The 26,810-nt window shown below is 45.1% G+C and overlaps 1 protein-coding gene across 1 annotated transcript in view; it reads left to right on the top strand.

The window, feature by feature from the left end:
- The first annotated feature begins 9,846 nt into the window (after window positions 1–9,846).
- The window catches only part of SOAT1 (sterol O-acyltransferase 1), a 454,029-nt gene continuing 437,065 nt past the window's right edge, over window positions 9,847–26,810 (top strand). The window contains exon 1 of the mRNA XM_069641479.1: window positions 9,847–9,979. The gene's annotated coding sequence lies outside the window, so the exon portion shown is untranslated. The remainder of the gene's footprint in view (window positions 9,980–26,810) is intronic.

Raw genomic sequence — 26,810 nt, 5'->3', positions numbered from 1 at the left:
ACTCAACTAGTGGGGCTAGAGAACCTTGTTGTCTCAGTAATATTTCAGCCTCCTAGGCCCTTTCCACTATGTCTGGCATTGTTAGCAAATAGTACAATAGTGTCCTCGCTATAGGCTCTTTGATTAGTGTAACCGATTGTGCACTATTCTTATAGATGCAGTGTGTCTTTTTTTTTCCTAATGCGCGTTTGCTTCTACAGGCAATTGGGGGTGTGTTCAGACTCAGGGACGCTCGCCAAGAGGCACACGAGCACTCCCTGAGGTCTCGCAACATCTGTCAACGGTGCCAAACGTGTTGATGTGTGCTTGCACCACTCTCCGTCACTCACTGGACTTCACAGCCATGTGTATATTCATGGTTCTCCTAGCTATTCCCCTTTTATGAAAATGTAGGAGGATCATGCCCACATAGACCCACAAAAGCTCACTGTCGGCCTGTGCTTCACTGTAGTATAAATTTGTTTTAATTTTTTCCCAAGTTGGAAAAGGAAAGAATACTGGATGCAGTTGTTGCGTGATCCCTTCTGGAGAGCTCCTTTTGAGCCACTGAGTGGCAGTGCACCGCCATCTATAGGGCTCAGGAGCACGGATATGTGGTTGGCGCCATTGCGAGTCATGCACCATGAACGGGCGCAACAGGCAACGTTGTTGCCATTTTTGTTTAGTGGGGAGACACACTTAAATAGGTTGATGCTCTCCTGAAATAAAGCACGCAGAGACATGGTGTGCTGGCATCGGACTCCGCTCTGCTCTATTTTCACGTAGCGCGACACCCCTTTTATTCTCTCGATGGAGTGACGTGTAGACACCATGCGTCTTAAAGGGAACATAACCGTCCTGTCATGTAAAGGTATTATTTTGTTGGAAACATCTGCTAGTTTCTCACACAGTGTGTGTTACCGGCCACCACAGGGTTAATGGTTGCCCCGCCCACAATAGGGGCGGGACTTAATGACAAACGTTGAAGGGAGTTAGGGTTTATGGGAAAGGCACGCAAAGCGCCAGTAACAGTTTATGCAAGTTGAATAAAGGTTTGTTCCTTAACCTCTCTGTGCTTGTGTGCCTTCCTTTGCCTGATACACGGCAACATTGGCGATGAGGACCGTCCCGCACACGACGGAGTCCTCCTTATCGGCAGTCCGCCGAACCCCGCGGCTGTTGACATTCTGTCAAGCCTCCTCCTCCTCCTCCTGAAGCAGCGGGCGATCCCATCACGCATGTGTTGAGATCTGGGCACTCCACCAGGCCTTTCCTCCTCCTCCTTTGCCTCATCCAAGCGACGTGTGACCGCCGGCGATCCCGCCGCGCACAAACGTGGGCCTAGGCACCCCGCCAGGTTCCCAACTCCTCCTCCACAGCCAAACAACGTGGGCTTGCGGCGCGCACGCCCGACCCTGGCAGTCCGTCAGGTCTCATCCTTGCCTGCAAGTGTGAATGATCCAGGCACACACACCCGGTGACAGCAGCTCGCCAGCCTCCTTCCTCCTAAGTGAGACAGCGACCCTGCCGCACAGACCCTCCAGCTAGAGGCGGCCCACCAACACTTAGAGGCAACCACACACCTCACATACTGCCCAAACTACAGAGGCCTACGCCACCCAAGAGGCCACACATGGTCCACAGAAAATCACCACGGCGAAAAGAGCGGCCGGCCACTCTCCAGATTAAGGGTGTCCAGCAACAGACACGTGCGCACCTACTGGTGAGTGGACTTGAAACACCCCATTAAGGCAGATTGCAAGTTTCCTTAGTTTCCACCAGCCAAACACCCTGAGACACAAGGGGCCCGTGGTCTCACCTGAAGAATCACAGTGCCCCACACCTCAACCTATCGCGCCCACCGGCGGCGCACTTTTACACTCCCCCAACAATGCAAAGACAAAGACTGCCCTACTCCCCAAGGGCACAACAGAATAAACAACACCCCTCAAGATGAGCAATTCAGCATCTCCTCAGCCTGCCTGCGCAGCCAAATCCATACAACTGCGGATGCCGCCACCGTTCACCACGACGCCCCAAGCCACGAAAGGGCCCAGGTGGACTGAATGGATGGAGGATTTCCATCATTTTGTGAGGGGGTTCAGGAGATGGTGATTCCCCCAATATCAGAGACATTTTCCTCAATCTAGTGGGGGGAGAGATTAAGACCATAGTCAAGACAATTCCTGCAGCTGAACAAAACAACTTTGCAGAATTAATCAAAGCACTGGACAAACTCCTTAAAATTGAAGTGAATCGTGATTACGAAAGATACCTTTTCAACCAATGTTCACAAAAGTCGCAATAGACGGTGGATGAATTCATAACTCGCTTAAGGGTGAAAGGAACCCACTGCATTTTCCCTTGAAGAGGCGATACGACTTAGGGTTATAGAGGGCTGCCTATCGCCGGCACTCAAAAAGCAATTGTTGAAGAAGCCCCTCACCATTCCCGAAGTCAGCGAGCTCGCCCGCATCTTTGAGAGGGTCGTTGCACAAGCCGCATCCATGATCGGCACCAACAACCCAAAACAAGACACTGCCGAAGTCATAGCCACCATACAACCATCTCGCCAGGGTGACAGAGGATCACACCCGTACAGACCACAAGCCTCACAAGTCCCACGTCAACACAGACAATGCTATTGCTGCGGAATGTCGTTTCCACACTCAGGATCATGCCCAGCTCTATCACAACGGTGCACAAACTGCAGGAGAGAAGGACACTTTCAGTCAGTGTGTAGAGAAGGGATACTGTTTCCCCTGGTACGCCCACAAGCACCTGTACGGATACCGTTCCGTCCACCGTCCCCACTATATAGACAGCAAATATACTACCAACAGAACCAACGGCGATATGTTAGAGCTATCGATGAATACCAAGACCATGAGTACCCGCAAATATCTGACCACACAGATCAACCCCAATACTTAACGGATGAATATGACAATCCACCTGAAGAATATGGGGACGATGCATTCTACCAGGATCCGGCAACGACCGCAAACAACACATATTACGATCCATACAACCAAGATGAGTATGTCAATCTCATAATCGACAATGAGGAAGCCAGAGAAGCCCCCAAAATTCCGATCAAAAGGGAAAATTGCCTGTTTCACTTTATGGCAGACTCTGGCGCCACCGTAACCATTATGGGCGAGCAAGACTACGCCAGGATTCCAAGTCCACCAATGCTCGAGCCGTCACATTCAAGAATTTTTCAGTGGGGAGCCACCACACCTTTGCAGACAATTGGCCATTTCACTCGCTGTTTCTTCCTAAACAGTCGACAGGTGGACACCACCATCCATGTCATTCGCTCACTCACCAGAGGGCGGTGCACACTCAGCTATCACACCGCTTCCCGCCTAGGACTGATTGAAATTCACGTAAGAGCCGGAGACACCATCACCACAACAACAAACAGACAAGAGTCGAAAGGACAGATTGGGACAATCCAGTGCAAACAATCCCAAAACCTCATCACACAAGAGGACATTACACAGAAATTCCCAAAAATATGCTCAGGACTGGGAAAGCTCAAAGGTCCCCCAATCAAACTTCACATAGACCCCAACATAAAACCGGTGCCACAACATCCAAGAAGAGTCGGATTTCACCTCCAGGAAGCAGTGTTGCGAGAACTCCAACAACTACTCTCCGACGGTATCATCGAATCAGCGACAGGACCAACACCATGGGTGTCCCCCCTTGTCATTGTACCCAAAGAAGGGGGACAAGCTATGCCTGTGCGTCGATATGAGAGTAGCCAACACTGCCATCCAACGCGAGAGACATCCCGGTACATGCATTGAAGACATGATAGTGCAGCTGAACAATGCTTGCATGTTCTCCAAACTCAATCTAATCCAAGGCTACCACCAATTGGAGCTGCACCCTGACTCCAGAGCAATCACGACTTTCGCAACGCACAATGGTTTGTTCAGGTACCGGAGACTAAACTTTGGAATCTCTTCCGCAGCCGAGATTTTCCAGGAGGCGGTTTGTCAGATCATAAGACCAATACGAGGTGCCCTCAATTACAGTGATGACATCCTCATCTTCGGCTCGTCAAAGGAGGCTCATGACATTGCTCTGTTTGCCACCTGTGAAGCATTACAAGCTGCCGGCCTCACGCTCAACATCGCCAAATGCTGTTTCAGCAAAGCAAAGCTTACATTTTTTGGACATATCTTTTCTACTGAGGGGATGAGGCCAGATCCTGAAAAAGTCCACACAATCACAAATCTCAGCGAACCACAACAGACAGCAGACGTCTGCTCTTTCCTAGGCATGGCTGAATATTGTGCAACATACATACCACACTACGCATCCCTCACAGAGCCACTCAGGAGACTTCCACAGAAAGAAGCAACGTTTGACTGGACACCAGGATGTCAACGCTCATTTACTGACATCAAGCAGGCCCTCACGGAAGCTCACTGCCTTGCTTATTTCAATCCGACGTGGCACACGGCAGTTATAGTAGACGCAAGCCCAGTTGGCCTCGGAGCCATTCTAGCCCAGACAAGTGGTGCAGATGTCAACCCCAGACATGTGGTAGCCTATGCAAGCAGGGCACTGTCAACCCCGGAAATGGCTTGCTCCCAGGCAGAAAAAGAAAGCCTGGCCGCTGTCTGGGCATGTGAGCAGGGCACTGTCAACCCCGGAAATGGCTTGCCCCCAGGCAGAAAAAGAAAGCCTGGCCGCTGTCTGGGCATGTGAGCACTTTCATAATTTTTTTATTGGAAAAGAATTCACCCTGATAACGGACCACCAGGCACTCCTCTCTTTATTCGGCAACCCACACACCAAGATGCCTCCAAGGATAGAGCGTTGGGGCATTCGCCTCCAAGAATATGACTACGACATTATTCATCGACCCGGAAGCGACCTGAACCCTGCTGACTACTTGTCACGACATCCGGTTGGGGCCCCGATAACGTGTAGAGGGGATGATGCATATGTGCAATACATCGCTTCCAACTCTTTACCGCCGGCACTGTCATTAGATACGGTTGCTGCCGTGTCAGCTGCGAACCCCAAAACCGCTCTCGCAATCAGTCTCACGACAACCAACAAATGGAAAGACCACCGCAGAGCAATGTTAGCCCACCCGGGGGTGAGTGGACAAGAAATTGAAAGATTAGCTAGAGTACACAATGAACTAGCTGTAAAAGACATCCCAGCCACCCTAAGAAACGAGGTTGTCCGAACTGCTCATTAAGGACAGAGGAGCCGAAAACACAAAAAAACAACTGAGATGTCATGTCTGGTTTCCATTCCTGGACGCCGCAGTCAATGAATGGGTCAAGAACTGCCACGCTTGCCAGTGCACATCACCAGCCGAACCCCCTGCTCCTCTACAGCACACGCAAATACCCAATCACCCCTGGGAAAGAGTAGCCATGGACTTTTATGGACCCACAGAATCAGGAGATTACCTCCTACTCCTAATAGATGAATACTCACGGTTTCCAATAGTAAGAAAAGTAGCCACCACAGCCTTTCAGCGGGTAGCTGCAGTACTGGAAGAAATACTCAGCGAATGGGGAATCCCCATAGTCATCAAGTCTGACAACGGACCGCCGGTTTGCGGATATGAATTTGAAACACTGGCAAGACATCTAGGATTCAAACACATGAAGATCACACCTCGCCACCCGCAAGCAAATGGGATGGCGGAGCGATTTGTGGCATCAATTAAAAAGACTATCCAGAGAGCCAGAATTGAAACAGTCAACCCGCATCAAGCACTATGTCGACTTCTCAGAGACTACCGGAACACACCACACAAAGCCACGAACAAGACACCTGCTGAACTCATGGTTCGTTATGAAGTACAGTACACACCCGCACCCCACAGAACCCGGCTGTCACAGAGTCTCCAGATGTTGAAATACTCCAGCGAGACACAGAAGGAAAAGAGAGAGCGAAACAAGGCGCAAAGCAATGGCAAAGGACTTTCAGATCGGTGATGAAGTCCTGGTACAACAAACCATGGTACGCAACACTGACCCACGGTTTGCCCCGAGCCCCATGAGAGTCACAGCAATAAAAGGGACGATGGTGACAGCACAAGACCAAGACAAAGCCATCACAAGGAATTGCCAACAATTCAAACACTACCTCAAGAGAGAAGACACTGAGTTTCCCCTGAGACCCGTCACCCCGGAGCCACGAATCCCGAGACATGACTTATGGGCCCCTCCTGAAGGAGACGCCAGAGGGACAGAACAGAGCGAGGAGCCTCAGAACGTGGAAGGGCACGACGCCTGATGTGGGAGGCCACAGCGGACAATCAAGAGGCCAACACGACTGGTTGAAGAGTGTTGAGTTGACGTTTGGACATATTGTCCGGGGGTGATGTTACCGGCCACCACAGGGTTAACGGTTGCCCCGCCCACAATAGGGGCGGGACTTAATGACGAACGTTGGAGGGAGTTGGCATACTTTCCAACCCTACAGATTTAAGCGGTAGGCTGCTTCTTTTTATGCAGTCCTACCACCTACCGATTTCATGTACAGATCCTATCGATTTATGGCTGTCTGACTGAGGCACAGCCATCAGCCCAGCGAGCAGCATCCATTCATGGTTCGCTAATGGCCCATAAATGTGATTGATGCTGACAGTATTTGCAGTCTAGAACTGACCTCGTGTGAGACAGGGAGAGACACCTGCTTCAAGGCCCAGGCAAGTGTTAGAGCATCAGCGTAGGTGACACCTGAGTTCTGTTCTCTCAATGTGTCCATGCAGAGATGATTTACTCCAGTTCTTCCCTGGTGCACAAATGCTTCCCAGAATCTGCTGGCAGATGCATATAGCTACATGTCTTCCAGCTGATTGTTTGTTATTCAGGTGATTACATTGTGTAAATGAATACATTTGATTAAATAGATGATATAAATTGATTTCGCAAATCAATGTGTAGAGGTTAGGGTCAAACTGAACATTGCCTGGCTGTGTCAGTTCTGTGTAATCATGAAATCTGAAACTCTGCCAAGTTACACAGGTGTGTACTCCAATTATACATTATACAATATGAAGAAAAGTTTAAAGTGTGAGCACTTACAAATATTTCCCTCAAGTGTGTGATTGGCTGTATTTGAAAGAAAGCTCCAGTGGCACCGGAGTTGAGTGTCAAATGAAATAGGTTTGTCAGAATACCTATGCTGGGGGGATTAAAAGCCAACGAAATACATTTGAAAAGTATTAAACTGTGTTGCAAAAATGCTACGTGAACAGATACATATGAATAACCCTTGAAGAAGCTGCCATGTCCAGTGGCCCTCAAGGAACACACAGACTTTTCTCTGCAGAGTTCTGCCCATATGTCTGCTTCTTGGTGTATGTAGGCAGGGTCTGTATATAAAATATCATTAACTCCACGTGCCTCTTTCTGGTCACGGTACTTATTGAAGGTGGTACACTTTGCTTCCGTAGAACCCTTTTCAATTTTTTGTATAACGCCACCCCCTCAAAGTTTTTGGTTCAAAGTACATACCATGTCCCACAATGCTCCTGCCTTGCCTGCTTTTCCTGGGACTTCTGTGATTCTGTGGGGTCCCTTGGTTTGGTTTGTCTTGTTGAGCGGCCTGGATCTGGGCCCATCTAGAGCACTTGCCTTTTTGGCCCCTTCCCGTTTGATCTCTGTGAAGAATGCCCTCCACACTCCCTTTTTTTCCTTGGGGGGTAAGGGGAGAGGTTGCTTGCGATTCTCCATGGGATGCTACTGCTCCCACTGTGCAAGGAGAAATCATTCCTTTTCGGTCCAAATATGTACCGGTTGCCGGTCTGATCTTGTATCTTTGGTATACTTCAATAAGTAAGTACTGTGAGGAGGAAGAGGTACATGGAGGTAATGCTCCGATTATTTACTGGTAATCTGTATTACTCCTATTCCTACTCTTCCTTGTCACAGTACTGACACCCGCAACTCCCTCTCCAGTGGTAAAATTAACAATCCAAGTTAATGAAGAATCAGATCATTGTTATTGGTGTGGTATAAGAGGGAATTGTACCAAAATGTCGACCTGACAATTGTGACAGACGAAAATGGTGACTTTTTTTTCTTACCCCCCACTTATACAACATATATATGTGGGGGGTATAGAATATAATATTAATATGGGAGGGAATTGCGGGGGGTCTCCCCCAGCATGAATATGTTATGTTTATTTTATTTATATGGCACTTTACACCAAAGCGCTGTACATTATAACAACAAGAATACAATAACAGTAGAAGCAATATGTGGTGTAAAGGGTTAAAAAACAAGTTGGATTTAAAAAAAGCGTGCATTTAATGGACGAAAACTCGGGTAAGGTCCATAGGAAAGTTTTCTAAAATCGAGCCACTTAGGCTTAAAAAAACATGGCCAACCCTTAGGGACAATAAACATTTTTACTGGACCATGCCTTTAAGTTTCAAAAAATGTAATTAGCATAATGATAGCATCACAGGAAATTATGTCATGCAAACTTTGACCTTATGACATCACCAATAATGGCCTCACCTGACATATGACCCTGAAGAGATCACAGGAACGGACTGCCTGGTGTGGTCTATCCCAGACCCTCTGCCCATCATGATCAACACAATTACCAAATGAGTGACATTTGAGCGCTGTGGCCAGCTTCTGCCTCCTTAAAGCAGCTATTCATTTTATACTGATCTATGTGATTATTGCGACAGCCAAAAATGCCAACTTGTTTTTTAACCCTTTACACCACATATTGCTTCTACTGTTATTGTATTCTTGTTGTTATAATGTACAGCGCTTTGGTGTAAAGTGCCATATAAATAAAATAAACATAACATATTCATGCTGGGGGAGACCCCCCGCAATTCCCTCCCATATTAATATTGCATCAATGGTTTACAAGAGGCAAGGGAAGTTGAGGTTGTACAGAAAGGTGTGGGATGACTTTCTGAGTATTTACTGATTTATTGCAAGTTATGTATATATAATATTCTGTTATTCTGTGTATTTTGCCTGAGTATGTATTGTTCTGATTGTTTGATTGATTATCTAGGTGTAAACTTTATAAATAAACAAATAAAAATAAAATTTTTTTAAAAAAAATGTTAAAAAAAAGAAGAAAAGGCGCGCAAATCGCCAATAACAGTTTATGCAAGTTGAATAAAGGTTTGTTCCTTAACCTCTCTGTGCGTGTGTGCTTTCCTTTGCCTGATACATGGCAACAGTGTGCAGCATTAGAATCAACTGAAATAGCCCATCTTGGGAAGTTTGTCCATGACTGGTGTGTGATAAGAACAGAAGAATTTTGGTGGAGATGTGTAATTCAGCAGACAGGTAGCCCTCATATTGGCATTAACAAATGTATTTTTATACTAACGAATTTATGGATCTGGTTGAGGAAAAACCTATCAGTTCATAGGATTTGGAGTATTTGGTCAACTAACTTGTTTTATTTATGATAACATCCCCCTTTTTTGATAAAGTGTACCTGTTAAATTATGTAATGAAATAATAAGGATAAAATATTGTACTTGTATTACTATGACAGCGTGAAATGTTCAAACGTGAATTTGTTAGTTGTAATACAGCATCATAGGTTTTTAAAAAGGTACCTGGACATCCTAAACGGCGTACAGCTGGTCTGTGGCTGGAGTACTAGAATGTTCATTAAGTTACTACAGAAGGCAGTACCGTTCGCCCACTTCCCTGCTTACTTTAAAATGGCCGCCCCGGTGCAACCAGTGAAAACCCTGTCTGTGGCAAGCTTATTTCTATGTCTACAGTCAACTAGCTCGCAGAACGGCTTGGCTTGCTGAAGTTCGCCGTGGGCGCCTAGTCGTCTGCACACGGCAGTGTGTTCTTAGTTGCGCTCCGCCCCTCGTGGTCATAGAGCATGGTAGACCTGCCCCCTTATGAGCTGTACATTTGAGGCTTCAGAGGGTGCATGAGCAGAGACGCGTGATAGTCAGCGAAAGATACACTTAAGCACTGCAGCTGAGGGGAACCTTGGGCAGGTGGGTCTTTTTGGTCAGCGTGCGTTGAGCTATCTGTATATCAGCAGTGTAACCCCTGCATGGTTGAACAAGTGGAACAGCATTTTGCTTGTGTTTTAGCTGCTTTTTGTGTGACATGGAGAGGTACATGTGTGAGATATAAAGGATGGTTTATCTTACAGGAAGTATTGTGATCCTGAGGGTAATCGGTCCGTGTGCTTGTACGAAGTAGATTCCGGGTGAACGTTCTGTCTATAAAGAAAATGTAGCGGTATACAGCAGTGCCTCTAGTTATGTGATTTATTTTATAGTTTTGTGGCCATGGTTGAGATTGCATGGAGGTGGGTAGTATGACTGCCTGGGCTTATAATTAAGCAGCGTATGTGAGAAACAGCACAGCTACGTTGCAGTTGGCAGTGTGAACAAGAAAAGTGTGTGCACGAAGAATTCTGTGATGGGTGTTTGGAAAAGAGCACCCTGTATGCCTGCGGAACAACAAGTATGTCTTTTGAGGGTGTAACTGGACTGTGTGTTGGTGTGCATGATATGTGTAGTTGTCCCTGACTGGTTGCGTTACAGCTAATTGTGAATACAGCTGATTCCGTGACAGTTTATTATATGATATGGCATTTATAACGCGCCTGGGCGCATGCTGTCACCACTGTACACCGATGGCTTGTGTGGTGCATCTCATTGTATGGAGCACCACGACAGAGCCAGGAGTAGTTTTGTTTATCCGTCTTGTTTCTGTGTGTTTGGCAAAACTGCTTGCTGTGAGTCGGAACAATGTGAAACGCCTAAAAAGTCGCTGTGCACTTGTGTGCGTTGCAGATCGTGTGATGGAGCAGCGTATCAGTGGTTGTCAGAAAGCATTCTTTGCATTACATGTTTGTTCGTGACTGTGTTTGACAACGCTTTATGTGGGCGAGTAAGTGAGAGCAGTACCTTACAGCTGTACTACGTCCCGACGCGCTGTGCGGCTGACGGTTTCAGTATGCGGGTGTGTGGATCATTGCTTAATTCACGAATGACTACGTGCGTGATTATCCGAATGCGACTGGTTGAGATCGGTGATATGGCCTTATCGGTGACATGGCCTTGTTCTTGCCAGATAACTGTGCCCTATCTCTAACGTTGTGCAACTCTCGTCGCACTTCACTCAAGGCATGCTCGGAAGTGTGATTACTTCACTGTTGGCGAGTTGTTAGCTCTGTGTCTGTAGCGAAGTGTTACTGTTCTCGTTAAAGCTGTACACGTTCACCTCAGTGAATGATGCTGACGGGCTAGGGTGGCTGTGTTCACCCGTTAATGTGCCCTTTGTGTTGACTGTGATTTTGCAAATAAAGATGCTTGGTGAAAGTTTGTCTATAAGATGCAACATCACATGACTGCTTTTCATGTTGGCAATCTGGAAGTCCTCCTTCCTGTAATAGGAGGAGGGGGGGGGCAGAGGAAACAATGGTTGGCGTGTTGTGTTGTGGTTGCCTTGCCAGAAGTGCCTGTCTACAGACTGTGGTGAGGGTCCGGTGGGTTCAAGGTTCAAATTAATAGGATTACTGGCAAGTAATTATTCAATGGAGGAAGAAGGAGGAAAGGGCTAGAGGCGGGGTTATCGAGTCATTGGGATGAACAGCTTATAGAACAGAAGGCTAAGCAAAAGTCCCCAAAAATAAGTGGGAGAGCTAACTTACATATGTTACGCAACATCACAAAAAGTGACATTAGGAGACGTGGAGTGATAGAAAGGCAATATCAGGCCCCAAAATGTACAGTTGACGATTGGCGCTGTCTGGTGGCAAGTGACTTTTTATGACTGGTTAGTATATTGAAACTTGTATCCCTGCTTTTAGTATGTGCCTGGCCTATTGGGTGGGTAAAGATTTTCACCTGCCACTCGGTAGTGTTCCGCATGGAAACTCGCTGCTGATAAAACACACCTAGTTATGCTGACAAACTAGGGTCCACGTTTTTCCCACCCAGCATTACTTCTTGATCATTCACGCCTCTTTTAAAGAAAAGAATACATAGCGCCTGTAAGCAACGTTTTGCAAGTCCTGTGTTCTAGCTCATGGCCTTTTTAATTACTGTAATGTAGGCCTAGTGTTAAATTCAACTTTGTAAACGTAGAACTGCAAGTACCACAATGTAAAGTGATGTGAACTTGATGGCAAGTGATATCTGAACAATTTGCAACTGACAGGGGGCAACTTTCTATTATATTAAATTACATTATTTTTTATTTGACATCGTCACTATCACAATATAAGCAAGACAAAAACTCACACAATTTGTCATAATTGCGTAAAATCAAGAAATGTATCCATCTCTCAAAATTCATGTTAGAGTAGCACTTCTGTGCCTTACAGTATACAATTATGTATTACAGGTCACTTAATATTTAGTTGTTGCAGTATAATAATAGTACCATACAGTGCAACATATAATTGGACAGGACATTGTCACATAATATACTTTTTTTTTTTGACAACTTTATTTAAAGATTTATCAAAAGGAATACATATCATTCCAAAACAACAATTATGATAACAAGAAAACGACAAATAAAACAAAAAAAAGCATTATACAAGTTGATACAAATAGTACAGACTTAATGAGAAAAACCTATCAATTATCTCTACTAATCGCAACAAACCTAATTTGAAATGATAACTAGCCAAAAATCAGAGGAAAACAAGAGAAAAAAAAAATAACACAAACACACAACCACACAAGACAAACACAATAAAAAGAACACAATAGTAAATTAACCACTCTGAAATAAAAACCATCGCCCATCAGCACTTAATTCACACATAGAGTTCATTAAAAGCCTCCCACTGTTCCTTATAAAATTCTTCTTTATGTAAAGCATAATACTTTATACTCTCAAATCTTGAGATCAACTGCACCTGCGATAACCATTCATCAATACTTGGTTTCTTTCTCGTCTTCCAGAGGCGTAAAATTTGACGTGTCTCCACCAAAAACACCTTATTAGCCCAACACCGAGTCCACAGCTAAAGTGACGAGTGCCCACTGGTGATTTCAAAAGAACTGATGATGGTGTCCTTGGAAAAGGGATGTTCCCGACCAAATCAACTCTATCCAAAACCTCACTCCAAAAACCTTTAACCCTCGAACAATTCCATAACATGTGAAGCAAAGTGCCTTCCTCCGTAGAACAACTCCAACACATACTATCCTCCCTTAAGCCAAATCTGTGCATTTTAACTGGAGTCCAAAACAGGCGCCCCAAAATCCTCTGTTGAATATATCGTAAATTTAGATCAATTTTCATCCTAACTGGAACCTTCCATAGAACCTCCCAATCCTGCATAGAAATATCTCCACCCAGTTCAGCACACCACATTAGTCAAAGAGCATTCCCTGAAGATCTAAATTTCTCTTCTACCGGGAACAACCTCCAAATAACTAGACACTGCACGAGGCGCAACTACAATAAAACTACACCTTTCTGGTCTTTGTAACAAAGGGTCAGTAAGCATTAATACTCTCTCAGAAATCAAATCTCTCAACAATCTATATCTCCCCATTTCCCTATTATGTAGCATAAACTTCCGCTTCAGAGACTCAAAAGATATCGTACCGTGAACATCCCATATGTCTCTAATAAGTAATATACCCTTGTTCATCCAACTCCTCCAGCATAGCATCTGATTATTGATCTGCAACCCCGGATTCTGCCAAATGGAGGCCTCCCCATAGAAATGAAGTCCCTGCCCTCCACTTACAATCAATGATGTGACTACATCTTTGGAAGCATGGACAGCCTGCAATGTACTGACCGATTTAGGTAACTTTCCAAGAGAGTACAGTGATTCAATTCGGAAGGGTCTCATCTTAAACTCTTCTATCTGAGCCCAAACTGGAATGTATGATTCATTCAATGAGAAATAGGATACACATTTTTTAATCAAAAAACTTTTGTAGTAATTTTCAATGTTAGGATAACCAAAACCCCCCTCATATACACTCTTAACCATTAAATACCTGGGTATCCTTGGTTTCCTTGAAACTCCTGAAAGACCCTATCCACACGGCCCAAAACTTTTTTCATAAACCTTAAAGATAGCGATTGAATAATGTACAGAACCTTAGGTAGGAGCACCATTTTAATAGCATTAACCTTTGCCCAGATGGATAAAGAGAGTCTACTCCACCTACGGAGCATAGTCCTCATGCTTTCCAGAACTTTATCTATATTGAACTCCGCCATACCTTTCACATCTCTAGACAAAAAGACACCTAAATATTTCACCCTACAGTTTTCCCATTTACAATTCCAATCTAATAATCGTCTACACACCTGAGCGTCTCGAGCTGGAAAAAACGTCTTCTCCCAATTAACTTTATAATCTGAGAGCCCACCAAACTCAGAAATCATATTTTTCAAGATGTTTCCCCCCTCTACAGGATTACTAAGAACAATAACTATATCATCAGCATACGCCAAAACCTTAACTTCAACTTCACCAACTATAAAACCAGATAGGCAAACCGACTGCCAAATATATGACAAAAATGGCTCAAGAGTCAAATTAAAAAGGTAAGGTGATAGTGGATATCCTTGAACTGTACCTAAAAGAAGATGAAAGTACCCCATTCACCCAGACCTTTGCACTAATACCCGACTGTAATGCCCCAACAGCATTTATAAATAGGGGACCAAAACCCATCTTAACCAAAGTAAAATTTAAAAAAGCCCAAGCCAAATTATCAAATGCCTTCTCAACATCAAGAAATATGAAAATCAAATCATCAATTCCTGAGGATGACAAATTCAAAATATCCAAGAGAGTCCTAATATTATCATATCCATGACGTTGCTTCATAAAACCCACTTGAGACCTACCAATTAACAAACCCATATATTTATCCAACCTGGAAGTCAAAATTTTCGTAAATAATTTTGCATCCACATTCAAAAGTGAAATGGGGCGATAATTACAACAATTCGATGCATCTTTCCCCTCCTTGGGGATTACCGTAATCAGTGCCTCCCTCATTGAAGGACATAAAACACCCTCCATAAGAAACAGATGTTCACATAATTCTGGAGCTAGCTGCTCAGCAAAAGATTGGTAAAACTCAGTCGGCAGTCCATTTGGGCCAGGTGACTTACCAGACTTCATTTTAATAATGGCCTCTATCACCTCTTCCACTAAAATAGGAGCATCCAGAAATTCTCTGGCCTCATCAGACAGACAAGGAACTTCAATCTTATCAAAGAACTCCACCAGATCATTTTCTCTTCAGAGTATAACAATTCATAATAATTGCGAAAACACTCACCAATATCCTTCCTTTTCACAATAATCCTACCAGACTCTTCTTTTATTTTCTGGACAAAAGACCTCTCGCACAAACATTTCAACCTATTCGCAAGCAATTTACCCCCAGAATCCCCTCTCTCCCAGAAGCGTTGTTTAGAATTAAAAGTCCCACGGTCTGCTTGAATCTCAGACTCCAGACGCAACATCTCATACAACCGTTCCATCTTTAAACAATCCCTCACTGATCCAGTACGAGCATAAGCCGATTGTGATTTACTCAGATCCAGCTCAAGATCTCTCATTTTTGCCTCCCCTTCCTTCCTCACTCTAGATGTCCAAGTAATCAATTCACACCTAGCTGAGGCCTTAAACGCATCCCAAACCATTAAACTATCAGCCGAACCCTTATTTACAGCAAAATAGTCTGACACAAAACCAGAAAGCGATTGTAATGCTCTTTCCTCTTTCAGAACAAATGGTTTTAGCCTCCACCTAGCAGAATCCAGAGAGTGCGGAGCAAGACACAATCTAACCAAAACTAGAGAATGATCCGAAAGATGCCGCTCACACATTCTAGCTTCGATTATCGTCTCAGCCATATGATCTGATATAAGTAAATAGTCAATCCTTGAAATGGAATCATGAACCGGAGAGTAAAATGAATACTCTACTGTCTTCGGATGCAAGACTCTCCAAGAGTCAATCAAATCAAAGGTATCCACAAAATCAGAAAATTCTCTACTAGATCTGTGGCCAGTAAAGATCTATCTAATTTGAAGTCCATAACACAATTGAAATCCCCACCTAAAATGATTACTTCTCCCCTCATGTCAGCCAGAAGTTTAGTTACAGTATCAAAAAAGAGACCCCCCACTGCAAATGGGCCATAAACTGAGCCGATTGTAAACAGCCTATCTTCAAATTTCAAATCAACTAAAATGACCCGACCTGCATCGTCCATAACTATCTTATCAACACTTACACCCAACCCCCTTCTAACCAAAATTCCAACTCTTCGTGAATTAGTAGAATAACCATTCAACCACACCTTCGTATATCTAGAATTAGTAAGGAGGTTCTCAGTGCCATCCTCAAGGTGTGTCTCTTGAAATAGAACCACATCAATCTTTTCCCTCCATAATCTGGATAGAATTTTTTTTCCTTTTAGAAGGACACCTCATACCTTTAACATTCCAAGTACCAATAGTCAATAAGCCCGTACTTTAGTTCCCTCTAAAGCAAAAATCAGCAGAATCACCATTCACATGACCTCAATAAAGTGCATTACATCAAAATGATGAACAATAAGCAATTAACAATGGATAATCGAGTCAGAGCAAAAAACAACACACACCTTGCTAAACAGACAAACAAAACAAAAGACACAAAGATACAAGTAAATTGAACAAAAAAGAGCCCAACAGCGATTGGGCCCACTATGAGTTACAATATATACAAAACTAGACCTATTCATGACCACCCTCCAGAAAGCTGTGCCCAAATTTAAAAGGTATAAACTATCCATCTAGACAGTGCAACAAGTACAAGTCGTGATCAACGAGTAATATTCCCCCCCAAACAGGAACCTGAGAAAGCTTCAACAAAACCCCAAAAGACCCATCACTCCAAAAATGCTGGCGCTACTATGTATATAGTCTCAGACAAACTCACCACTGCAAACAAACATTTATCCATCAGCAGTCACTCAAAACAAGCGACCTATGACCAAATCAAGATATATATATAAAACAATGTCTCGTCCGTGCTTAGTGGCACAGTGACTACAGTGCGCAAACGATTGACTAGAAGAGAAAAGGAAAGAGTAGTACTCCACATTAGCCCTACACCAAAGCCCTACACCAAAGCACATAGACAACCTTATCACAGTACACACATCAGCACAAGATTGCTAGATCACAGGAGAAAAGTAAACGCACACCACCAAACCGCTTAGCCATAACAACAGTGCCATAGAGTACTTGCACTAACCCCAGCAACCACAATATGTATTAGTACAAGGGTGCTCCCGAAACTAGTGCACAAACAGTGACACATAAGACCCAGAGAAAAGGCGCCCCGGAATACATTATCAGCATCACATGTCAAGTAGTAAGCAAAAACATATACTTCCCCACCAATCCACTAACACCAAGGTAAATGTTCAGTTGTATCACATATCATTCTTATGAGCATTTTTCAAAAACTATACCAAAATCCCACAAGATCTAATAATACATTTACCCTCATATTGCAAAAGAGAGAGAAAAGGAAGTCGTAGAATGTGCAGGTTGTATAAATGTCACAGTAACCTCCTGTGTTTCTCGGATTATTAGGAAGCATCTTTATGAATTGAAAAGCCCCGACAAATCAAATCTCAAGCCTGGGGCACTGATGATGAACGAGCCACAAATGACGGTGAAAGAAATGGTGTGCCTTCTTTGTGAAATGCACTGCTCATGCCGCTGACAGAAACACATCGACGTTGCATTGCAGGTGGCAGCACCACACCATTTCACTGTTTACCCCCTACTTGAAAGTTATTGCCCATTTTGAAAGAGCCACACAGACGGGTATGGCGCATAGTTGGAGGACTGGGGTTGTTCCTAACATTACCATACATCATGTAACGGGCCGTGCGTAAAGATGTACAAGGCCGCATACATGTCTTAAGTTGCTGATCACAAACAAGCTTGGGATAGAAAACATTCACCAAGATGAAGAACAAGAGCGCCAACACGCATGGGAAGGCTGCGTGAGATACAAATGAGTAAAAAAAAACTCAGTGTCAGCACAAGTGAGAAGATGGTGCCGTGCGATATGAGCAGCCCCCAAGGACCGGTAAACAGCTCCATATACATATCAATTGAGAGAATGTCATACCTTTTTCCCGACATCGAAAATCACTGTTTCCGTCAGAGCAGCTCATCACAGGAAAAAAATCCGCTTGACCATGTACCCTAGAGATCATCCAAGTTCACATCCCTTTGTCCATCACCGTCACGGCCAATTACATTACTTCCAATTGCTGAAGACCGACCCTTCCTCGCAATCCACTCGCCAGGCCTCCGTAAGCAATGCGTAGTACGCCATGCACCGCATCACGTACGGCACGCTTACAAGTAAACACAGAAGGTACCTTCTTCTAACAGATTCCCATGGCCATGCCGAATTTACAACAGTGCTTGAGAAAAAGAAACCGTTTTAAACTAACGGTTTGACATTAAAAAAAAAAACCTAGATTTCTGAGAGAAATATTACAGTATAAGTAAAAATAAATACCACACAACAATAAATAAAACAAACAAGCGCAATTCAGTACTATTATTTATCCCTTTTTTCTTTTTCTGTTGTTGCGTAGATTTTTGAGAAGTAGGTGCAGTACTTGCTTCCATAGGTTCCACATCCAGGTCAGTTAAAAAGGCTTAAGCTTGCCTGCAATCCATAAATGAATGTACTCTGCCTTCAACCACAATACGGAGTATTGCAGGGTAGATCATATAGTATTTAAGATGTTTGCTTCTTGCTTTCTCCTTAGCTACTTGGAAGCATCTCCTTTTCTCCATAATGTCTTTACTCAAATCAGCAAAAATCATTATTTTGTGTCCTCCCCAGGCAAGATCACCATTTTCACGGGATTTTCTCAGAATGAGCTCTCTTGTTGGGTATCTCAGAAACTTTACAATAAAATGTCTAGGTCTCTGGCCTAGGGCGGGCTTCTGACCAAGCGACCTGTGTGCCCTCTCAATTTCCAATGGCTGCTTCGGGTCCAAATTCAGCATGGAAACAAGTGCTTTCTCCAGGAATGCGATAGGATTACCATGCTCAGCATTTTCAGGAAAACCAGCAATCCTCACATTGTTGCGCCTTGAAAAATGTTCTTGCTCAGATAGTTTTGATGACAATTTCTCATTCACCTCTTCCAGATGTCTGACTCGATCCGACAAACGAGTAACCTGGTCATCCACTGTTGTAAGGTGTTTCTCCATAGAAACTACCTTTGAGGTAAGGTCCAAGTATCTCTCTTCAGAGGTGATCAGCTTTGCCTTGATGTCAGACATTTCAGCCATCAATCTGTGAAGCATGTCCAAGATCTTGTCATCACGTCCCTCCTCCTCTCCTTCCTGCCTTTTGGCTGGTTGAACAGTTTTAATCACAAGTGGTTCCTCGGCCATAATGAAGATGGATATTATTCAAATAACTACAGTTGGCACAGGAGCTCAGCACCTAAGCAGCCATTCCTGAAGCTGGCAGTTCTAAAATCATCGATCTTTTCATTCTCTAATACCCAAACATTAATGACTTCAAAAGCTGTGCAAAAGCCCCTGCATTCAGTATAAAGGAGTGGAGATAGTGGTGTCTCCGTAGGGGAGGAGTCATCCCTAGGGCAAGGGTTAGGTAATCTTCCAGCCCAACTCGTGCCTCCCGCCTCCCAAGGTGGTAAATTAAGCACAGTGAATGTGGGTAAGAATGATGGTAAATCATAGCAAGTTGACATTCTTTCAGGAGTGGTAGGTCCCCGAATGAATGGAGGCTGAGTGGCAAATATCAACTTCTCTCAGGAGACTGGTGGCTAATGCTTCTACTTCTGTGAGGAGGACCTGTGAACCTCTGAAGGCCCTTGATGCTGCTAACAGAGACCTTGGTGAGGCTACTGCCAGACAAAGTTGAAACCCATGGTGGAGGAACTAAAGACAGTTGACTGGGTCATAGGAGAGGGGATTCGGGGTCCTCCCTGTGGCAACAGTTTAAAAAGGGCCTCCATCATCTGGCATAAGCTTTGAGGGTGAAGGAGCATCCAGGCTAGGTGATAAGCCCTCTCTAAACGTAGCCTTTCAGCCATAATATTTTTCTCCACAGGTTCATGGAGGGGAGGGGAGGACTGGCCACTCGAGTAGACAAGGTCCCAATAACAAAAGAGGCTCTGCTCTCTTTGAGCAGGCCCTAGGTGGGAATACTATGCATTTCCTGGCTTGTTAGAGTTGACTGAACTTAATTGGGCCATTTCCCTCCAAACTGGAAGAAAGGAAGAAAAAACGGTTGGAATACAAATGGAGTGGATTAAGGCCATGTGAAGTATGAAGCACCCTGTGCCTAATGCTGATTTAGGAAATGTCTTTTAGGTAAGAACATATTCTCTTTAGACGGAGCTCTACTATGGTAACACCAAACCTGATGCAAATGTTGGAATGTGACCCGACTCTGGGGTTTTCCCACCAGAGGTGAGGTGAATACTGGGCCAGGATTCACTTCCCTTACATTCTCCCCATTCAGGACATAGGCTCCCTGGAATTAGATTAGATTTTCTTTTGAGCCACCAGTTGGCAGGAATGATTGAGCAGTCCAGCATAGCAGTTAGTTCCCTCTATTTGTAGGACCACTCTGTCATTTCCAGTGGACATTTTTGCTGGACAGAGTAGGAGCCCAGGGTTGCAACCCACTAAATCTGGCCGGTGTCCTTTGCTAGGATCACAGGGTCAGGGCCTTGTGGTTCCAGTGAGAAACCTGTTGGGGTTCTTCTCCACTCATAATGCTAGAGTTCTTTATGATCTGGGATACTCCAACCCTTCAGTTCGAATCCATTTTTGCTGCGTTCCAGTTTGTCAACTGATGGTTCACCCCAGGCTTGAGGTGACGTTTGGCCTATTGGACTACAAAAATTGTTGTGGCAATGTCTCAGCTGCACCGTTAGCCAAGGCCCATCTCCTCTTCAAGAGGGATGAGTCTATCCTTCACTTTGCGTGCTCTGTGGGTGGGAATGGGGAAGTAAGACCGTTCGCACTCGATGGCCGAATAGACCGATGCCTCCCCAACACATTCCATCTACATAGCTGCGCTGAGAGTTTCCTTGTTTATGTTCAGAAGTCATCCAAACCACTCCAGTAGTCCTCTCCAAAGTATTTGTGGTGTTGGATTGATCTTGAGAAGATGAGGCACAGGTGAACCAGTCCTATAGGTATGGGGGCACTTTTCTCACGTTGCTGTGCAACATCGCCACTATCGGAGTCTGTACCTTTTTGGTTTTGAGTAGACTCTTTGGGCAGTTCATTGCCCATAGTGGAGTACCCAGACGTGTTGGTGGAATGACCCCACTGAGATGGATGGAGTGTGGAAATGGAGATGGATAGCTGTCAAGTAATCCCCCTTTGGCATCATTGGGATGATACTCTGCAAAGTCTCAATTTTAAAGGGTATGGCATTCACATACTTGTTGACTTTCTTGTAGTATATATGCCTCAATACGCTGTTGCTTTTGCAACCCTGAAAATCGATTATTCATCTCGCCATGTTCTAGCAAAAACACAGCCATAATGGCTTGTTACGGTTGAAGCTTCTGCGTCCCTTTCTGGGGAGCCTTCTTCTTGAGAGGGTCCTCTGAACATGCGGTCGCCAACATGCCAAACTCTGTGGGGCTAGAACTGAATTTGCTCGAGGTATCTTTTAACTCTGTTCTGTGCCGTTTCACCTCTTTTTGTAGATGTGGCTCAAGGCGGTTCTCTGATGCAGATGGAAGGTTGGGATCCAAAGCCTAAGACACAGGAGGTTGCAATTGGCTCTGTTCTGCTCCTGATGGGCTTTTAGCCTCTGCTGCACTCTAATTCGCCTCTCTGAGACCCTTCAGAGGCTGGAAGGCTGCCTATGCCAGGTATTTATTAGGGGTGTCGAAATGAGCTGCCCTGGTCCTTGAGTGACTAGAAAGGGTATTATGATCCTTGGCCTGTTTTACATGCTCACTGGTTTGTAAGACATTTTTTAGGACCATGGACGGCTATGCAGTGGAAAAGTGCCTTCTGCAATTGTTTTCCACTCCATGGTGTTAGCCAGTAGTGCTTCCTTCCCAAAACACCGGACACATCACCCAAGGAAATGGTTCTAATGGTTTGGATGATGTCCTAAGCCAACACAAATTGACATACTGTAGAAAGAACAATCGTCTCCGCCCTGAAGGAGTGGGATCAGAGCCTGAAAGCTCCGAACAAGTGACTGAAGTGTCCTGCTTTCTGTGCTCTTTAGTGCTTTCTTCACCTGCCTACGTTATCCGATGGAGCAGCATCCTGTTTCCACCAACGTATGGCCTGCAAAGAAAAGCAAGATGGTCAACTGTTCAGGGGTGCAGGGAGTTTCTTCCTAAACCCCAGCAGGGGGTCCATCTTGGCCTAGCCCTGGGTACTGTTGCCACATTGGGTTCCTTCCATTCCTTGATCAGGATGTCTAGTACTCTATGGTGTCTGTAGTCCTGATTTGAGCATTAGAACATATATTGCATATGTGTCTGTCATGGCCTCCAAACGGGCAGGTCCAGTCATGTCTTTTTGCTTTAGATTGTGCAATAGGTACGTAAAAGGGGTTGGGGTGTGGGGGGGCCTGGTTTAAAAGCCAAAGAACTAGCCAGGAAAACCCTTCACATACTTTCTTAGGTGCCTAAATAACGTTCTCCATATTACTCGTCGAAATACATTAATTTATTTAGTGTTAAAATACGTTTTAAAAACCAAATCGCACCAATATGTAAATCAATGGGAGTAAAGAGACCATAACCTGTTGTGGAAAAATTGCTACACCTTGATCTCCCTTTTAGGTAATTTATCAGCCACATCCTCCTTATCTTCTTGCACTCTGTTCCGCCCTCCCTGCTCCAAAGCCCTGTCTCCAATGGGCATTGGGATCCCGGGAATCACCATCCCAGCAAAAAAGGATGGTGGCTGGAGATGAGGTTAGGCTTCCCACTGTAGCCACCTGGGGAGGATGGGGAGACTCGCCTCTGCCGCACTGTTTAAGTCTCTGTGATCATCCGCCTCCATTAAGCTGCAGCGACAGTTAAGGCTGTTTCTGGAATCGGTGGGGTCCTGCCTGCCGTCACTCCTCGGTGCCCCCTCTCGCGCTCTAAAGGGGGATCTGGAGCATCAGTGCCTTGATTTTCCCCATTGCACTCTGCGTGCTGCCATTTGGTGGGAGCCAAAATCAGCCCTTCAGCTTAGGCGGGACAGCCATGAAGCTCTTGGTGGGTTTGTCTCTCCAAATCTGTTCTGCTTTAGTATCTTTTGGCCTCCATGACAACATAAACATGTGCCATGAGCAGTGACCTTGGAGTGCGTCCAGCCGCCATCTCTCCACTCCACCCCAGCCCATGCAGCCTCCTTCCCGTTCTTTGTGGAGTTGACATGAAGATCACGCATAATGATGGAGATGGCCTTGCCCGCCTGCAAAGTGCTGCGGGGGTGGGTATTCGGGCCTTGCCACTGCATCTAGAAAGCAGACCGGTCTTGTTATTTATTAACTTATTCCTGCAGAAGCAAGTGTTTTCCAGGGGCCGGCAGTGTTAACATTTCTTTTCTCATTTAGAAATAGTTATACTTCTCCGAGGGAAGCAGCTTGCTTGTCTTAAGTCGGGGAAAAAATAACAGGTGGCTGTCGGCATTCCCATATACTTCCAGTGATCAGGGAGTTATGTTGCTGGGATTTATATCGCACGCTGCACATTTGCATGGTTTGCATGCACTCTGGTAGTTCTGTGGGTTGGCTAGGTGGTCGTACATCATTTTATCTTGGTATGGTAAGGAAGTGGTTTGTTTGTTGTCCTGAGATGCAGGATGTTTCAGTTTATAAAGTAGGAGAACATTTATTTTGTATTGATGTCAAAACGATTGAGGCTTATTTGTCTATTTGTCAATTTCAATCTTTGCTTTTGATATTTGCTTCAAATCCATGAATCAAAATTGCCTGCACCATTGTGCAAGTCAGTGAACGTTTATTGGAATGTTGCCTCGAAGCTTAAGTAGCGAGCCCTTTTTGAGACATGTCAAGTCTATTTATATATTCTTTAGCTACTCTGGGTCACTGGCAGTTTTTAGTTGTTTTTTTTTTGTTGGTTTTTTACCAAGGACTCCTTGACACTGGTCATAAATCGTGTATTTTTTATTTATTTTTTGCAATAGGAGATTGCGCAAGCTTTAACCTGTTTGTGAACTGATTTAGTTGAGACTTGCCCATTTCTGCTAGGAAATTGCCCTTTATCGTATGAATGTGGTTGGTGCAGATTTCTATCGTGCCAGAAATATGCATTTGAGCGTGTTAGTTTAAAAAAAATATTATGAGACATAATGCTTCGGAAGTGTACTTAAGCAGACAAGTATCGTTCGGGTCAGGTCCTCCTTTTTTAGAAAAGGCTCACGATGATCCCCACAACACGTGTGTGGGTTGAACTTTGTGGTTTACACGTTTTATAGTATTGTTTGTGAAGTTATAATCCGCGTTTGTGCATTCACAAACAGGTGACCTAAATTGCATCGGTCGGAAAAATTAACCTAACGAACCCGCCTCCCCCTCTCTCGCCCCTGACTCCTTTGGGGGTATTCTGCCCCAAGAACATGTCAAAAGTAAAATTATTGAGCCAAATGTAGCGTTTTACAGAGCCATTACTTTAATGTGAAATTGGGTAATAAGTATATGATTAACAGGTCTTCCTAATGGTGATCTTGAGAAATTCCTGTACCCCAGAGGCCAAGTCTGGTGCTGTTATACAAAGTTTCTCGGCTGCAAATCGCGTATGTTCCCAACAGAAAATGGTCATGTAGTTTCACCTAACATCAATTGAAGCACATTTTCATTTGTTTCTACCCTATGCCCGCACCTCTATGCCAGTTTTCAAATTCCCCCCTGAAAATATCCATGTCAGTTTTAACAGGATCACGCCAGGTGTACATTTCCCTTGTTCAGCACATTTCACACCATTTCCCTCAGAACTAACCAGGCCAGTTTCACATTACTTCACTAGTGTTGCATAGCCCCTTGCCATTTTTAAACAGCGGCATGCCATTTTGTACAAGACGAGCTCATTCTAAATCCACCTCTCGCATTGCTCATAGAAAACTACACAGAAAAGAACTATGCAGCATCTAACTACACGGCCAAACTCTTCAAAATCTGCAAGAAGCTGGGCAATCCTGCTGCAGTCTTCTACCTCTTCTGATTCCCTCTCGGGCCCTCTGCACCGCTATGGCCTCACCCTTTACTAAAACCCAGGATATCCTGTCCTCTCTCTCCTCCTCTTTCCCCTCTACCTCTCATGGCCTTCTTCTGGCTGCCTCTCCTTCCTCTTTTTTTTTCTATCATCACTCCGGATGATATTTCTAGAAAAGTCCGATCTCTGAAAGCGTCATCAAAGCAGGTGCTCCCCTGCACCTCCAGAACCATCAAGGACCACATTGACACCCTTGGCCGATTTCTGCAATCATTCTTTTGCCACTGGCACGTTTACCTCACCCTTTGTCCCCCCCCCCCCCTGTACTCCCTTGTGCATCCCCTCCTGAAGAAACCGTCCGCCGATCCTTCCTGTTTGACAAACTACCACCCAATCTCGAACTCCTTTCTTGGGCAAACTGTTGGAAAAGCTGCCCATCACCCAACTCACACTCCACAGTGAATCTGCTGGTTGTCTCCATGACAATCAGTCTGGCTTCAGAGCAGCCAAAGGCACGAAAACGGCTCTCCTGAACACCTGTGAAGACCTGATCATTAATCTTGATTCTAGCCATCATTCTGTCCTTACCCCCCCAGCCCCCCGATCTTTCCTCTGCCTTTGATACAGTCAACCATGTCATCCTGATAAATCGCCTCAGAGAGAACTTGCTCGTTCTGGATCAGGCCCCCACCTGGTTGCTTCCTTCCTCCTGGACCGTCCCTCTCGGGCCCAGCTGGGATTCTTTCTCTCCACCACCTCTCTCTCCACATGTGGTGTTCCTCAGGGCACCACCCTCTCCCCTTGGCTTTTCAACCTCTATGTGGCCCCTTTGGCCCACCTCATCTGTACCTTCTCCGCTAACTTTCAGTGTTATGCGGATGACAATCAACTCTTTCAGGCTCCCCTCTTCCGCCTCTGCTCTCTCGCTCATTTCTGACTGTTCACAATTCAGGAATGGTGTGCCTGCAACACTCTCTTCCTCAATGCCAACAAGACGGTGATCCTCCTCATTGGGACCCCTTATCTCACTTTCCCTCTTTCACTCTGGCCCCCCTCCCTGGGTCCTCTCCCTGTGCCTTCCTGTGAGGCAAACAACCTTGGGGTCATCTTCGACTCCATTGTCTCTCCTTCTCCCTTCCGTCGCCAGAGCCCTGGTTCTCGCTAGGCTGGACTACAACAGCCTCCATCTCAACATGCCTTCCTGTACTCTACGCCCTCTGCAACTCATCCAGAACAGCCCTGAAATCCCTCCACTGGCTCCCGGTGGCTGCAAGGATCAAGTTCAAGACCCTCTGCATTGTCTGTGGCGGGGGCCCACATTTCATCCAACTCTCTTCCTAAACATCTACCTTCTCTATCCCTTCACTCAGCTACCTCTAACTTTCTGACGGTCAGAAGCTTCTCTTGGCAGAGAGTTGGAGGTAGATCTCTCTCCTCTGCAGGGGCCTCTCTGCCCCTCTCAAACTCGAGCAGGACCACCTCAGGTTACGGAAGCAGTTTAAGACCTTCCTTTTCGCTTATGCTTTCTCTCTTGCTGACCACCTGTCTTCCGCATTAGCTGGTCGCCTGGCTACCCTCTAAACCCATTGGCCACCAGGCT

This window comes from Ambystoma mexicanum, chromosome 1q (assembly GCF_040938575.1).
Source record: "Ambystoma mexicanum isolate Mex_15411 chromosome 1q, UKY_AmexF1_1, whole genome shotgun sequence".
In the NCBI taxonomy this organism is placed as follows: Eukaryota; Metazoa; Chordata; class Amphibia; order Caudata; family Ambystomatidae; genus Ambystoma; species Ambystoma mexicanum.
The sequence above is the reverse complement of the archived record's forward strand: the minus strand, read 5'-3'. Positions and strand labels throughout refer to the sequence as shown.